Raw genomic sequence first — 13,490 nt, 5'->3', positions numbered from 1 at the left:
AATCCTTCTCAGAATTTGTTGTTCCTGAATCATCAATTCTAGAAAATTGTCCTTTCAAATTTTACGTCTCCTACATTCTCCCTATTCTTCAGGACTCCAGTTAGAACATACTAGACTACTCTTACTAACCTGTGTCTTCTCATTCTTTCTACCATACTGGGCACCTCTGGCTCTGCTACATGTGAGGCAATTTTGTCTATGCTATTTTACAGCTGAGAATTCTCTTCACAGCTATGTCTAAGTTAGATGAATGGACTATTATTCATTAAGGTTTAAAATTTCAATGAATGCATTTTTCATAAAGAAAATATATTTCACTGGCTTCTTTTGTATCTTTTTTTGAGACAGGGTCTCACGTTGTCATCCAGGCTAGAGTACAATGGCCTCATCAAAGCTCATGGCAACCTTAAACTCCTGGGCTCAGGTGATCCTCCTGCCTCAACCTCCTAAGTACCTGAGACTACAGGTGTGGGCTGCAGGCTAATTTTTCTATTTTTCTGCAGAGACAGGTCTCACTCTTGCTCACTGGCTTCTTTTGAAAATCTTCCCAGTCATTTTTTAAATAGGCTTATTCTTACCCTTACTTATATTCCTTCAAGTCTTTAGCATTTCAAATACCATCATTTTATATTTATCCAAAAATTCTATTATTTGAAGTTCTTGAAGAGTTTAATGATGGTGCTAGTTGCATCTGCTGACTGTTACTGCTCAGCATGGATAATTTTCTTATTTGTTTTTTAATTTTTAATTCTACATTCATCTGAAGAATCCTACTTCCAATTTCTCACCATGAGTGGGCTTAGAGTAAAATGTAGATAGGCTGGGCACAGTGGCTCACACCTGTAACCCTAGCACCCTGGGAGGCCAAGGCGGGAGAACTGCTTGAGGCTTGAGCTCAGAAGTTCAAGACCAGCCTGAGCAAGAGTAAAACTCTCCCACCAAAAAGAAAGAAAGAAAAAAACCCCAGTAGGGTGTTGCGGACTGCACCTGTAGTCCCAGCTACCCGGGAGGCTGAGGCAGAAGGATTGCTTGAGCCCAGGAGTTGGAGGTTGCAGTAAGCTACAATCATGCCACTGCATTCTACCCAGGGCAGCAGAGTGAGACTCTGTCTCAACAAAAAGAAACAAGGCAACTGGACACCATTCCTCACAACCCCTACCCCTTTTTTAAAAAATTATAAAAAATAAAAGTAGGTATATTTTTAATTCATCTCTGGGATGGGGAATTTTTCTGCCAAGAAAGTATCCAAAAGTACATAAAAAGAAAAGACTGAGATGTAGCCTTAAAACAGTAACAAGAAAAATACAGTATCTCAACATAAACATGAACAAAGATTTGAACAGACAACTTCTATCAGAAATCAAAATAGAAGAACAAGAAAAAAGTGTTCAACTCACTAGTAGAGAAAGGAAGTTCAAAAACAAGGTTTTCAGAGTTTGCCATTATTATGAGTGACTGCCAAGAAGCACAGGAGAACAAAGACAATGACAAATGAGACCTCTACAAATATACTTAGAGAATCTAATCACAGTAACAATTACAAACAGGGAGACATAAAAAATAAAAGTTACAAAAATATTTTTAAATATCTCCTTTTAAAAGATTATGAATTCACACTTGAAAGCATATATTTACTAACAGGTTTGGCTTCAGTCTCAGGAAAGTCAACTAAATGTTTGCTTCCGTGTCATTTCAGGTATCACAAAACTTGTGAATAATCAACTTGATACAACAGATTACTACCAATTATAATCAGTTTAGCATTGTCAGGAATGTAAACAAGACATGTCATTTGAGTTTATGGTAATTATTTCAGTATATGGTAATCATTTTAATATTCACTTTGAAATAAAGGTAAGCATTTTATTTGAAACATGGAGCAAAGACTTTCCTCATGAGTCTGTGATGAAATTTAATAAATAAGCTGAGGTATTTGTATTATTGCAAAAGTGAAACGCTGAAATAGTCATGATTATAAAAGCTGTTAATTTCATGTCCTAAAATAATATCAAATAAATAAGGAAACAGTCTGACAATTCAAATATCAAAAGTACATTATCTAGATCAGTGTGAACATTATCTTATGTTTAAGCAAATAAACGCTGATAGATTTATCGTAAGACAGAATAAAAACTGCATTTATATCATTGATTCTAACCTTCACAGAATTTTAGTGCATTAGCCTAAATCATATTATACATATTAGCCTTTAAGTGAAATATTTCATTTTCTTTAATCTTTGAGTCTTTCAAGAAAAATTTCTAAAAAAAAAAAAAAAAACCAATTAAAAAAAATTCCTATTTGGGAATTCGTCACATTATTTGAAACTTAATTGAAAGCAATTGAAAGCAAAATGTCTACTTAGCTCAAAATTTCACAAGAGAACTCCAAAATAAATAATCTTTAGCCATAATCAATCACCTTTGATATGGACATAAAAAAGAACAGTATTTTAAAAAGAAGAAAATGTTAGAGAAAAAAAAAATGTAAAATAAAGTGTGTTCTCAACTCCAAACAAAAACACTGAATTCTTAAAGTCTTTTTTTTCCAGCTGACACCCTGATTGCAAAAATTCTTAAAGTCTTTATTGATATGATTCTACAAGGCATAAAATTTGAATAAGCTTGCTGAAGTATTTCTACAAAGACTGCTAATCATTTTTAGTAATTGATGACAAAAGATTTTTGAGAATTACCCACGCTATGAATGTGTAAAATAAAAATGAAATCCTAAGCGCCCCCCATCTACTGGACGGACTCCCTGTTGGGCAAGGGCACCTCAGAAAAACCTTAAAACTGACTTCCCAGACATGAAGGGAAGGAAGGTAGGCCATGCCTCCTGATACTCTATCCCTCTAGGAGTTTATACGCACCAGCATTCATGTTAAAGTAGACATCCTAAGAATGATAAAACAGACTCTTTGTAGAAATAAGATTCTAAATTACAAACAGTATCTAAGGCCATCCAAGACAAAGGTTAAGTCATGCCTGTAGGCCAACAATTTGCATAACAGATCACTTTGAGTTGGTATATTGTGGCTTGTTCTTAACTTAAAAACATTCCTCTCTTTTGATTCCAAGCCTTTAGACTAAAGCTTTATTTTTTAACCAATTACAAATCAAAGATTTTCTGAACCCACCTATAACCTGTAAGCCCCCACCTTTTCCAGCCAAATCAATGTATGCCTTCTATATACTGATTTACGATTTTATCTGCAATTCCTGTCTCCCTAAAATGTATAAAACTAAACTGTAACCTGAATGCCTCGAAACCACTTACTCAAGGCTTCTTGGGTTTTTGAATGCCCAGGCCACGGTCACTCACACTGGCTCAGAATAAACCTCTTGAAATTATTTTACAGAGTTGTTTTTTTTTTCTCAAGGTACAGGGTAGAGTGCAGTGGCTCATGCCTGCAACCCTAGCACTTTGGGAAGATCGCCTGAGGCCACGAGTTCAAGACCAACCTGGGCAACAGGGAGACCCAGTCTCTATAAAAATACACCTTAGCTGGGCATGGTGGTGTGCACGTGTAGTCCCAGCTATTTGGTAGACCTAGGCAGGAAGATCACTTGAACCCAGGTGCCTGAAGTTGCAGTAAGCTATGATGACACCACTACATTGTAGCCCAGGCAACAGAATCAGACCTGGTCTCAAAACAAACAAGAAAAGCAATTCCAAGGTTCAAAGTTCCTTTGAGAATACACAGTAAAACACTTGTTCTAAATCTCATTCTGCTTTGTACAAAATGTTAATGATATCGTTAAATATGCTACTTTGTGTGTCTTGCACATCAGACACTTAGGTATGTAAAAACATGCATGCTTGACAGCACAGGATGGTAAATAACACTGAACTTCTCCTTTGATTGTTTGGCCAGAGATTTCTGCATCTCATATCCCCCCAAAAACAGAATGAATGTGATTGAGAAAAAAAATCATATAGAATGGAAAATCGGTAAAGGAAAGAAAAATAAATTAAAATAGTCATTCAACTGATACAGACAACAGAACAAAGTAATGGCTCTGAGTGATTTGGGAATCATAAGGATAGGATGTTTTATTCACAACCCCCAAGTTGGGTGTTTAGTGAATAATTATAGCCTAGAATTTCACTTACAGAATTAATGTTTATTAGCAGAAATTAAGTAGGTTATTTTTCATCATACTTAATATGCTAGAGATTTAAATTAACTTGCCATGCATTTAAATTGATTAAATTTAAATTTATTCCGCTAATGCAACTGTGCTTGGTTGAAAAAAAAAAATTTAAATTTAAAGGAAGGGCTAGCCATTATTAAATGTTAAAAAAGAGTACCTGAACAGGAGAAAGCTTTAATATTACACTCTGTAGATAACAATACCAACATACGAAGACTTATTAAAAGTAGTTTATTGGTACCCCCTAAAAAAGTAACTACAATGATGTATTTTAAGAGTACATATATTCCTTTTTTTTTTTTTTTTTTGAGACAGAGTCTCACTGTGTTGCCCGGGCTAGAGTGCCGTGGCGTCAGCCTAGCTCACAGCAACCTCAAACTCCTGGGCCAAGCGATCCTTCTGCCTCAGCCTCCCGAGTAGCTGGGATTACAGGCACGCGCCACCATGCCCGGCTAATTTTTTATATATATTTTTAGTTGTCTGATTAATTTCTTTCTATTTTTAGTAGAGACGGGGTCTCACTCTTGCTCAGGCTGGTTTCAAACTCCTGAGCTCAAACAATCCGCCCGCCTCGGCCTCCCAGAGTGCTGGGATTACAGGCGTGAGCCACCGCGCCCAGCCAAGGAGTACATACATTCTTAACACGACACCTACTGCGAAGTTCTTCCTATCATTCTACTACTGGGCACATATTGAAACCAGAGTGCATGCAAAGAAACCTGAGATGCAGATGAAAATTCACACACAATTTTATCATCTTGCAAGCCAATTATATACATCGCCATTACAATGTTTCCAGATAAAAGGTTTCCGGACAAATTTTTACCAAATGATTGTATGAAACATAAGTTACTTGCAAAAATATGTTAGACATTAGAAATATAAGTAAGGGCAAGAATCTTAAGTCTGCTTCTGAAGTATTCAGAAAACATTTTCAAGAAAAGTACAAAGCTTCAGATTGCGGTATGTAATCAAAAGAGAACCAAAACATCTGAGAACAGGAGTGAAAAAAAAAATGCTAAACAAAAATATTAAATAAAATTAAATATGTAGATAATTAAACCAAGCATTTTATTTTGGTGGGGAGGGGACAAGTTCTAAAGAGGGGTTGAGAAAATGCACCCATAAACCAAGCATTTTAATAGAAAATCACCTCCTTGTAAGGTCTGGGCTGGAGAAAAAGAAAAACCAAAAAAAAAAAAAAAAGAGAGAGAATCGCCAAATACTTTCTTTTCAAAAGCAGACCATAATGGCTTTTCTTAAATTATAAAACCATCAGTGCTAGACTTGAATTTTGTATTCCAAACTGAAGCCTAAGCTCTATTCTTATTCTATTATCCTCATTGTGATCAAGCATAAGCCAAAACATATTACTAAAGGAAGTTTAATTCCTTGAGAAAATATTACAACAAAACAACAGCAATAATAATATAGAAATTATCATGTGATATAAACTTTCACCAGCAAAAAGCTCTCCACTCTTCTTGTTATTTATTTATGTATATATGTATGTATGTTTTAGAGACAGGATTTTACTCTGTCTCCCAGGCTGGAATGCAGTAGAGTGATCATAGCTTGAACTCCTAGGCTCAAGTGATACTCCTGCCTTGGCCTCCCAAGTAGCTTGGATTACAGATTCCAGCCACTGCACCAGCCTCTACTTGCTATTTAATTTAAAGTAAGGAACAAACATGAGGTGCCAATTTGTCCCAGTTATTAGTAGCAGAAGACAAGAAGTCTTCAGGTTCTTTTTTATACTTATTTTATGCCTGACATGAAAAAAATCACTACTATAGCACATATATGATTTAATCCATAGCTTCTCTCTCAGGATTTCTCCCCATCTCTAACTAGTTGTGAAAACAGGTACAATTTAGAACTATGTACCCAGTGATTCTGACTCACAAAGTAAGGTCAGACAGGACAACAACTTCTCTTTCACCATGTACTCAACCTTGTCTCCCTATTAATGAACTTACAGGGCCTTTAATTCTGATATCTCCCACAAAATCTTCATTCATTTCCATACAGCTGTATCTTAGAATTAATTAATAATGTGCACTTATTGAGCAGTCTATATGTGAGCATCTCTGGAGTGATTTACAATCATCAAAATGAAATCAAAGATACAGACAGACAACCATAAAAAGCAGTTTGAGAATTAGTGAGTCAAACTGATGACATTTAGATTTAATTCTCTGGGACTAAAGAAGCTATGCCTTCAAACAATTTGGTTCAATAATGACTTTTTCCATTAGCAAGATCAACAAAGAAATGAGAAACATTCACATTCACCATACCTCATTATGTACACCATTAAAACAAACCACAATACAAGATGCAAGCAGATATCTCTTACATTCTACACTATAACAGAAAGTAAACTGTTCAATCAGCCAAATGCAGCACTGATTAGAGAAGTTCCCACTACATAATGAAAGCAAGAATTGAGGATGAACCTGATTAAACTAATTATGGTAGTTTTAATCTTCCTGGCACATTTATAGCAGAGGCTGCACAGTCCAATAGAAGAGATCTGCTTCTCTCCTCCATTTAAGGGAGTATATGCTTCCATAACAGAAGTTATTTTGGGAAAAGAGTGACACCTTGTTTTATATCCAAAGCTTTAGGACAGATCAAAGTCCCTTAGCTGTTTGTTTTGTGTATGTAAATGAAGAAAAAAAGGCTTTAATAAAATGTAAAAATCCAGGATAATTCGCATAATTGCCGCTGCCATGGAGAAGCTGGGCTTTGTGCCAATTGTTCTCTTCTCTACTACAAAATACCTCCAGTTCAAGCAGCTTCCAAAGTAAACAATCAAAATAAAGGTAAGAAAACAGAATCCATCATAGCAGGACTTAGAGATACCTATACACAATCAGGTCTTCTTGCTTCAATAGCTTTTGTCAACAAGAAATTGGGAGTGGAAGAGTAGCAGTGGGATAATGTGCACTTGCATTCTGGACCTTTTCATAGTTGGCATAAGAAAAAAATGCACTCAGAGATGGCAGGCAGCCCACAGGGCATAGGTAATATGAGAAACACAATACCCCATAGTACTAACAATAAAATCCTCTCACGTGGGCTCATCTGGTACCCCCTTTTAGGGGATAGTTATTAGGATGTATTAAATGCTTTCAAAAGGTGTTTCACAACTAAAAATATTTTCTTAAACTAAGAGCATATTTCCTTGTTTTTAAATGGAGATACTATAGACAGCTTAGTGTACTACTCAAGTGGTGTGGCAAAATACTTAAAAGTTATTGTCTGACATTTTATCAGATGAATGTGTTTTATAAGGGCAGTCTCCAAAGGTGTCATTTACCAAAAACTCCATGAAATAGCTACATGTAGTAGCATTACTACGAATAACACTAATTTCTTCAAAATAGGAAAAGTACAGATTGTTTAAGTAGACATAAAAGTTTAACTACACATTTTTAGCAAATGAACGACAAGAAAATATTTGAGCAGTTCAGTTATAACAGTATATTTAAAAACAACATCTTAGGGCTATGGAAATAAATCTTCATATTCTCAAACTATATTTTAAGGATTCTGTTTTTGGTGGTGATGATGGTATTCGTTTTATGTTTACAGATCTTACCTTCAGTCTTATTGAACTGTTTTTAAAGCATTTTCTGTGTTGATCATGCAAAAACTAAAAAGATCACCCTGACACTCAAGGAGCCATCACTAGTAAAAGAAAGAGATAAATATTAATAATTATGATACAACGTGCTGCATGTTAAAAACAGAAATATATGCAATGAAAGCATAGAGGATAGAGTAACTAACTGCCTGAAAGGCAGAGAAAATGTTTAGCTGAGTTTTTCTACTCTCTCATCCTCCTTCCTTTCTCTATTACACAGTGAACCTTTTTATCCTTTTTGCTTTTTATTTAGGAATTTAGTAACCTTAAATTTACTTTTCTAATTTTTCTCTATTATCTTATTTTTTTTCTAAAGACAGGGTCTCCCTCTGTCACCCAAGCTGGAGTGCAGTGGCGTGATCATAGTTCACACCATAACCTTTAACTCCTGGGGCTCAAGTGATCCTCCTGCCTCAGCCTCTAAAGTAGCTGGGACTACAGGCACATTCCACCACACCCAGCTAATTTTTCCATTTTTTTTTAACAGAGATGGGGTCTTGCTATGTTGCTCAGGCTGGTTCCAAACTCTTTACCTCAAGCAATCTTCCTGCCTCAGCCTTCCGAAGTGAAAGGATTATAGGTGTGAGCTGCCACGCCAGCTGGTAATTTAATTCACGGAATTGAGACAAACAGAAGAAAAAAAAAAGACACTAAGTATGTTTAGGAGAATTTCTACTTGTTTGATAATTCCTAACTGTTGTAATTGCCCAAATCATCATAATCAACAGAGTAAAAAGAAGTTACCAAGCTCCCCTGCCTTTGGCTTGTAATTTTCAGTAGTTGCTTTTGATTTCTTCTGCAGTCTTTTGGAGCCCCCTACCAATAAAATCAAGTAATGAATGAGGAACTACAGGATAATTACACGCAACACTTTTGCTGAAAAATGGGAAGGTGGGGTTCAGAAGCAGGTTCCATGTTGTTTCATTGTTTTTACTTTGAAAGTTACTACCAAATCCTGCAGAAAGATGTCAGGATTATCTTTCTGCTTTCACATATATTCTCAGATGTTAGTGATTCAATGTAACTTGGCTAAAAATAGCTAAAATATTCTAGTGTATATATCTACCATCTGTGCATTTTTGTCAAAATGCTTTTGTACACCTCCTAAACTCTTATTTCCTAATACAGAACTTTTTATTGCAAGCTTGTATACCTGACTTTGAGATGTCTTCCAAAAATGAAGGTAAAATACATATACTAATCATAAATACCCCTCTTAACTCTGTTTTTTTTTTTTTTTTTTTGAGACAGAGTCTCACTGTGTTGCCCGGGCTAGAGTGCCGTGGCGTCAGCCTAGCTCACAGCAACCTCAAACTCCTGGGCTCAAGCGATCCTCCTGCCTCAGCCTCCGGAGTAGCTGGGATTACAGGCATGTGCCACCATGCCCGGCTAATTTTTTCTATATATCTTTAGTTGTCCGAATAATTTCTTTCTATTTTTAGTAGAGACGGGGTCTCCGCTCTTGCTCAGGCTGGTCTCGAACTCCTGAGCTCAAATAATCCACCCGCCTCGGCCTTCCAGAGTGCTAGGATTACAGGCGTGAGCCACCCCGCCCGGCCCTCTCTTAACTCTTGACATTAGGCATTTGTTGGTGTAAACTGACAGTCATTTGTAATGAAAAGGCGAAGATTATTCAGTAGGCCCTAGATGATGCTCTCTTATTTTTCTATTTTTTAGTCTGGGGGTCGGGGAAGGTAGATATTAGACATAAAACAACTTTCCCTTTCTTCTTGAGAAATAATTTTTAATTGCTTTATCTTGAAGTGGTTGGTTTAAAAAATATATACACATACAGATAATCTTTAAACAGACCAGCAACACCCAAGGGTCAAGCTGAGCTGTGCCAGTTATATCCTGGAACCCCAATATGCCTCACTTCCCTTCCTCTTTTAATAGTTAAACCCCTGCAACTCATCTTTAAACCTGATCTCTAATGCCACCTGCTTTTGTGACCTCAAGAAGCTCTACAAATCTGCTCCAATGTTATTCCTGCTTGGCTTTTGTTTTTGTTTTGTTTTGGTTTTTCTTTTGGAGACAGGGTCTTGCTCTGTTGCCTGGTCATGAGGGCATTAGCATCATTATAGCTCACTACAATCCCAAACTCCTGGGCTCATACAATTCTCCCGCCTTAGCCTCCCGAATAGCTGGGAGTAAAGTACACGCCACCATGCCCAGCTAATTTTGTGTTTTTTTGTAGATACAGGGTCTTGCTATGTTACTCAGGGTGGCCTTAAACTCTTGAACTCAAGCAATCATTCTGTCTCAGCCTCCCAAAGTGCTAGGATTACATGTGTGAGCCACTGCTCCTGGCTCCTGCATGACCTTCACACTCCTGCGTGAAGACCAAAGGAGTTCACTATTAATTATGCACATATTTATAAAATGCAAGTCAGGCATTGTATCGTCCGTAAGATTTAACATTACAGCTATAAGTCATATGGTATTTCTCAAATAGAAAAGCGTTCCAAAAAAGCAATTTTAACTTTTAATTTTTCCTCTTTCTAAGAGGAATAATACTACTATAAAGGAGGACCACAAACTCTAGAAAAAGATGTGTATGGTCATGTAATTCTTATTTTAAAATTCTATAAAGCTGAAAGCAACAATATACACGGAACATGATTTAAAAATTGAAACAACCCACTTTGTAAATCAGAACAAGCAAGATTCAACCCAAGATCTGTTAAGAAGAGAAAATAGAAAAATACTGAGGCAGTCATTTCCACAATTTTTTAATGGAACACAAAAAGCTGATTTTTCCCTCCATTCTTTACATTTTCTTAGTGCTCACACTAAAAGACTTGTACTCACACTCAAATTCTTGTTTTATAGCAGAACTGACAAAACCCTGTGAGACATCCTAAGTTTGCATTTGCCCTTTTTTATTTACTTTGTCCCCAAAACCCTTCTCTCTCCAGCAAATTCTAACAAAGTTTTCAACATCTAATTTTATTTTTATTTACTTATTATTAATATTATTTTTTTTAGAGACAAGGTCTTGTTCTGTTGCACAGGCTGGAGTGCAGTGGTGTGATCATATAGCTCACTGCAACCTCAAACTCCAGGGCTTAAGCAATCCTCCTGCGTCAGCCTCTCAAGTAGCTGCGACTACAGGCATGCCTGGCTAATTTTTTTTGTTATTTTTTGTGGAGATGGTGTCTTGCAATATTGCCCAGGCTGGTCTCAAACTCCTGGCCTCAAGTAATCCTCCCTTCTCTGAGTTGCCAGGATTACAGGCATGAGCCACTGTACCCAACTTTTCAACACCTAATTTTACATATGAGCTCCTCTTTGCATATTCTCTTGTTCACGACCTTCTCCCAGTGATTCTGTGATTCACATGAACTCTCTGTATGTATTTCTATTATGACAGTTATGACATTACAGTATAATTACTTGTTTATGGCACATGGGAAAATGAATTAATCAAAGAATGCTGTGAGCCTACACCAGACATTATGTCCAAAACTAAGTGATATAAAACTTGACCCTCTTTTGTGAAAGCACAAGGCAAATATTAGCCCTTTTGAATAGTTATCTTAGGTGTAAAAAACACAATAAAAATACAAATTTAAGTGGATGAAAATGTTTAAAATTTGTGATGGTTGCACAACTCTGTATATACTTAATACACTGAATATGCTAAAAAAACCTGAATTTTACATTTTAAAAGGATAAATTTTATGGCATTTGAATTATATCAATAGTATGTATACATTTTATCTAAAACTGGGCTAACCAAACACAGGGTACAACTTAAAGGGACTACTATATCTAGAAAACCTAATACACTATTGCTATCTAGCAGAAATATCAAGAAAGGAAAGTGAAAACCTAGGTAATACCAAACCAATATTTTTCCAACAATTCCATTTCAAATTATTGGAATTTGCAGCAATTTAAAATGAGTAGCCAAACCATCTACACTGAGCAAGAGCTACGGCACCATTATTATTATCCAATTATTTTCATTATTATTTCATTATTTCCATTATTATTATCCAATTATTTAAGAACCTACATTAATCTACCAGTTCTATAGTTTAATAAAATTTCAGGCCAACAGGCCTTAAGTCTAATACTTGGGTTAATGTGGGCTCTAACAATTCTCTACATGGTTGGTACGAAGGTAGTGAGTTATCTCACTTGATTGTTCATTCAGTTACAGATTGAATTCTTTGTTCTACCACTTTCCCCTCTTCTCGCTACTGCACTTGACTAGTCTTAAAAAAAAATAATAATAATTCTCTATAAAAATCACTAAAATTCAAAATTACTTCTTTAATAAATTATTTCTTAAATAATCTAATGAATTGGCACAGACCTTTCTTTTCTAAACAGAAAACTATCTTTTGGAAGGGTAAGTATAATTATGGGTATAAATTTCATTTATAATTCACTGGGTTCATTAAATTTATTCATCAAGACTAAAGTAACATCAAATAAACTATCTGGTGACAAAATGTTAGTCAACGCAGCACCAAATTTCAATACTATTTTGATCTAATTTGTAATCAATACACAGAGGTAGTGAAATATCACCCCCCCAATCCTTTTCTGATCACACAAGTTTCAGTTTTTAATCACCTGCTACAGGAAACAGATGTTTTGGCTTTTTTTTCCTTTGTCACCAAAGTATATTTTTTGGCTTAGTATACTAAGTGTGTATACTAACAGTGTATACTAAGTATACACTCGTTTATAGATGGGACTATGCTGCTCAATTCCAAAACTGGAATTTACTTTAAAAATTGGAAAGGACTGTACATTACTTTGTTTCCTTTTAAGTTAGTGTGTGATAAATATAAGTAAATATTATGACTTCCATTTCTACTTTCACTGTCTAAGATACCGCTATATTAGAATGTACCATTCTGACAACTTATGAAATGGCACAGACACCACATAAAGTTGCAAGAAAGCCAACACAAATTTTTAGAGAAAATTTACAAGAAAGTTTTTCTTTCACTTCAGAAGGAAAAAAGAAGACAGGAAAACCTGTTATAAAATTAATAGTGAACATATTGCTAATAAAACAATCAGGGATTCCCACTTCTAGCAATATAGCAGGCTAAATACTGTGACAAGTCTTCTATCACAACAAAATAATTCAAACCAGCATAAAATATGTTTATTGCACTGCTGGCCTCATAATAAAAATCTCTAAGGAGACCAAAAGAAAAGGGTTGACCTAAATAGGCCTGATAGTCCAAAGGGTAAATGCACCAAACCAGGGCCTAGAGGCAAAACTGAGACCCCTAAAAGATGTTAGTAACATACCCTCTTTATAGGGTATTTATATTTATAACTCATTATAAATTAATGAGTTATGAGGAAGGATTAGTTCTACTTTAAAACAAAATGATTAAAACTGCATCATGCTGGCAAATAAATAGAAACATGAGTGACACAAAATGGAAAATCAGACCAGACTCAAGTATGTAAGGAAATTCAGTGTATGATAAAGTAGTTTCCCAAATCAGAGGGGTAAAGATGGACTTCTTAATAACAGTGTTCGAGAAACTGTGTAGTTATTTGGAAAGAGACAGAGTTGGATCCATAACTCATAATAAACTCCAAATGAATCAAAGATGTGTATGTCAAAAATGAAACATGCCGGGCTCAGTGGTGGGTGCCTATAATCCCAGCTACTGGGGGAGAGAGGCTGAGGCAGAAGGATC

General features: G+C 35.7%; 1 protein-coding gene across 1 annotated transcript in view; it reads right to left on the bottom strand.

Annotated features, from left to right (window-relative positions):
* The window catches only part of ASH1L (ash1 (absent, small, or homeotic)-like (Drosophila)), a 215,715-nt gene that overhangs the window by 168,398 nt on the left and 33,827 nt on the right, over positions 1 to 13,490 (bottom strand). The gene's annotated exons all lie outside the window — the stretch shown is intronic.

Source organism: Propithecus coquereli, unplaced genomic scaffold (genome assembly GCF_000956105.1).
Source record: "Propithecus coquereli isolate 6110/MARCELLA unplaced genomic scaffold, Pcoq_1.0 Scaffold59, whole genome shotgun sequence".
Lineage (NCBI taxonomy): Eukaryota > Metazoa > Chordata > Mammalia > Primates > Indriidae > Propithecus > Propithecus coquereli.
This window is presented reverse-complemented; position numbering and strand designations above follow the sequence as displayed.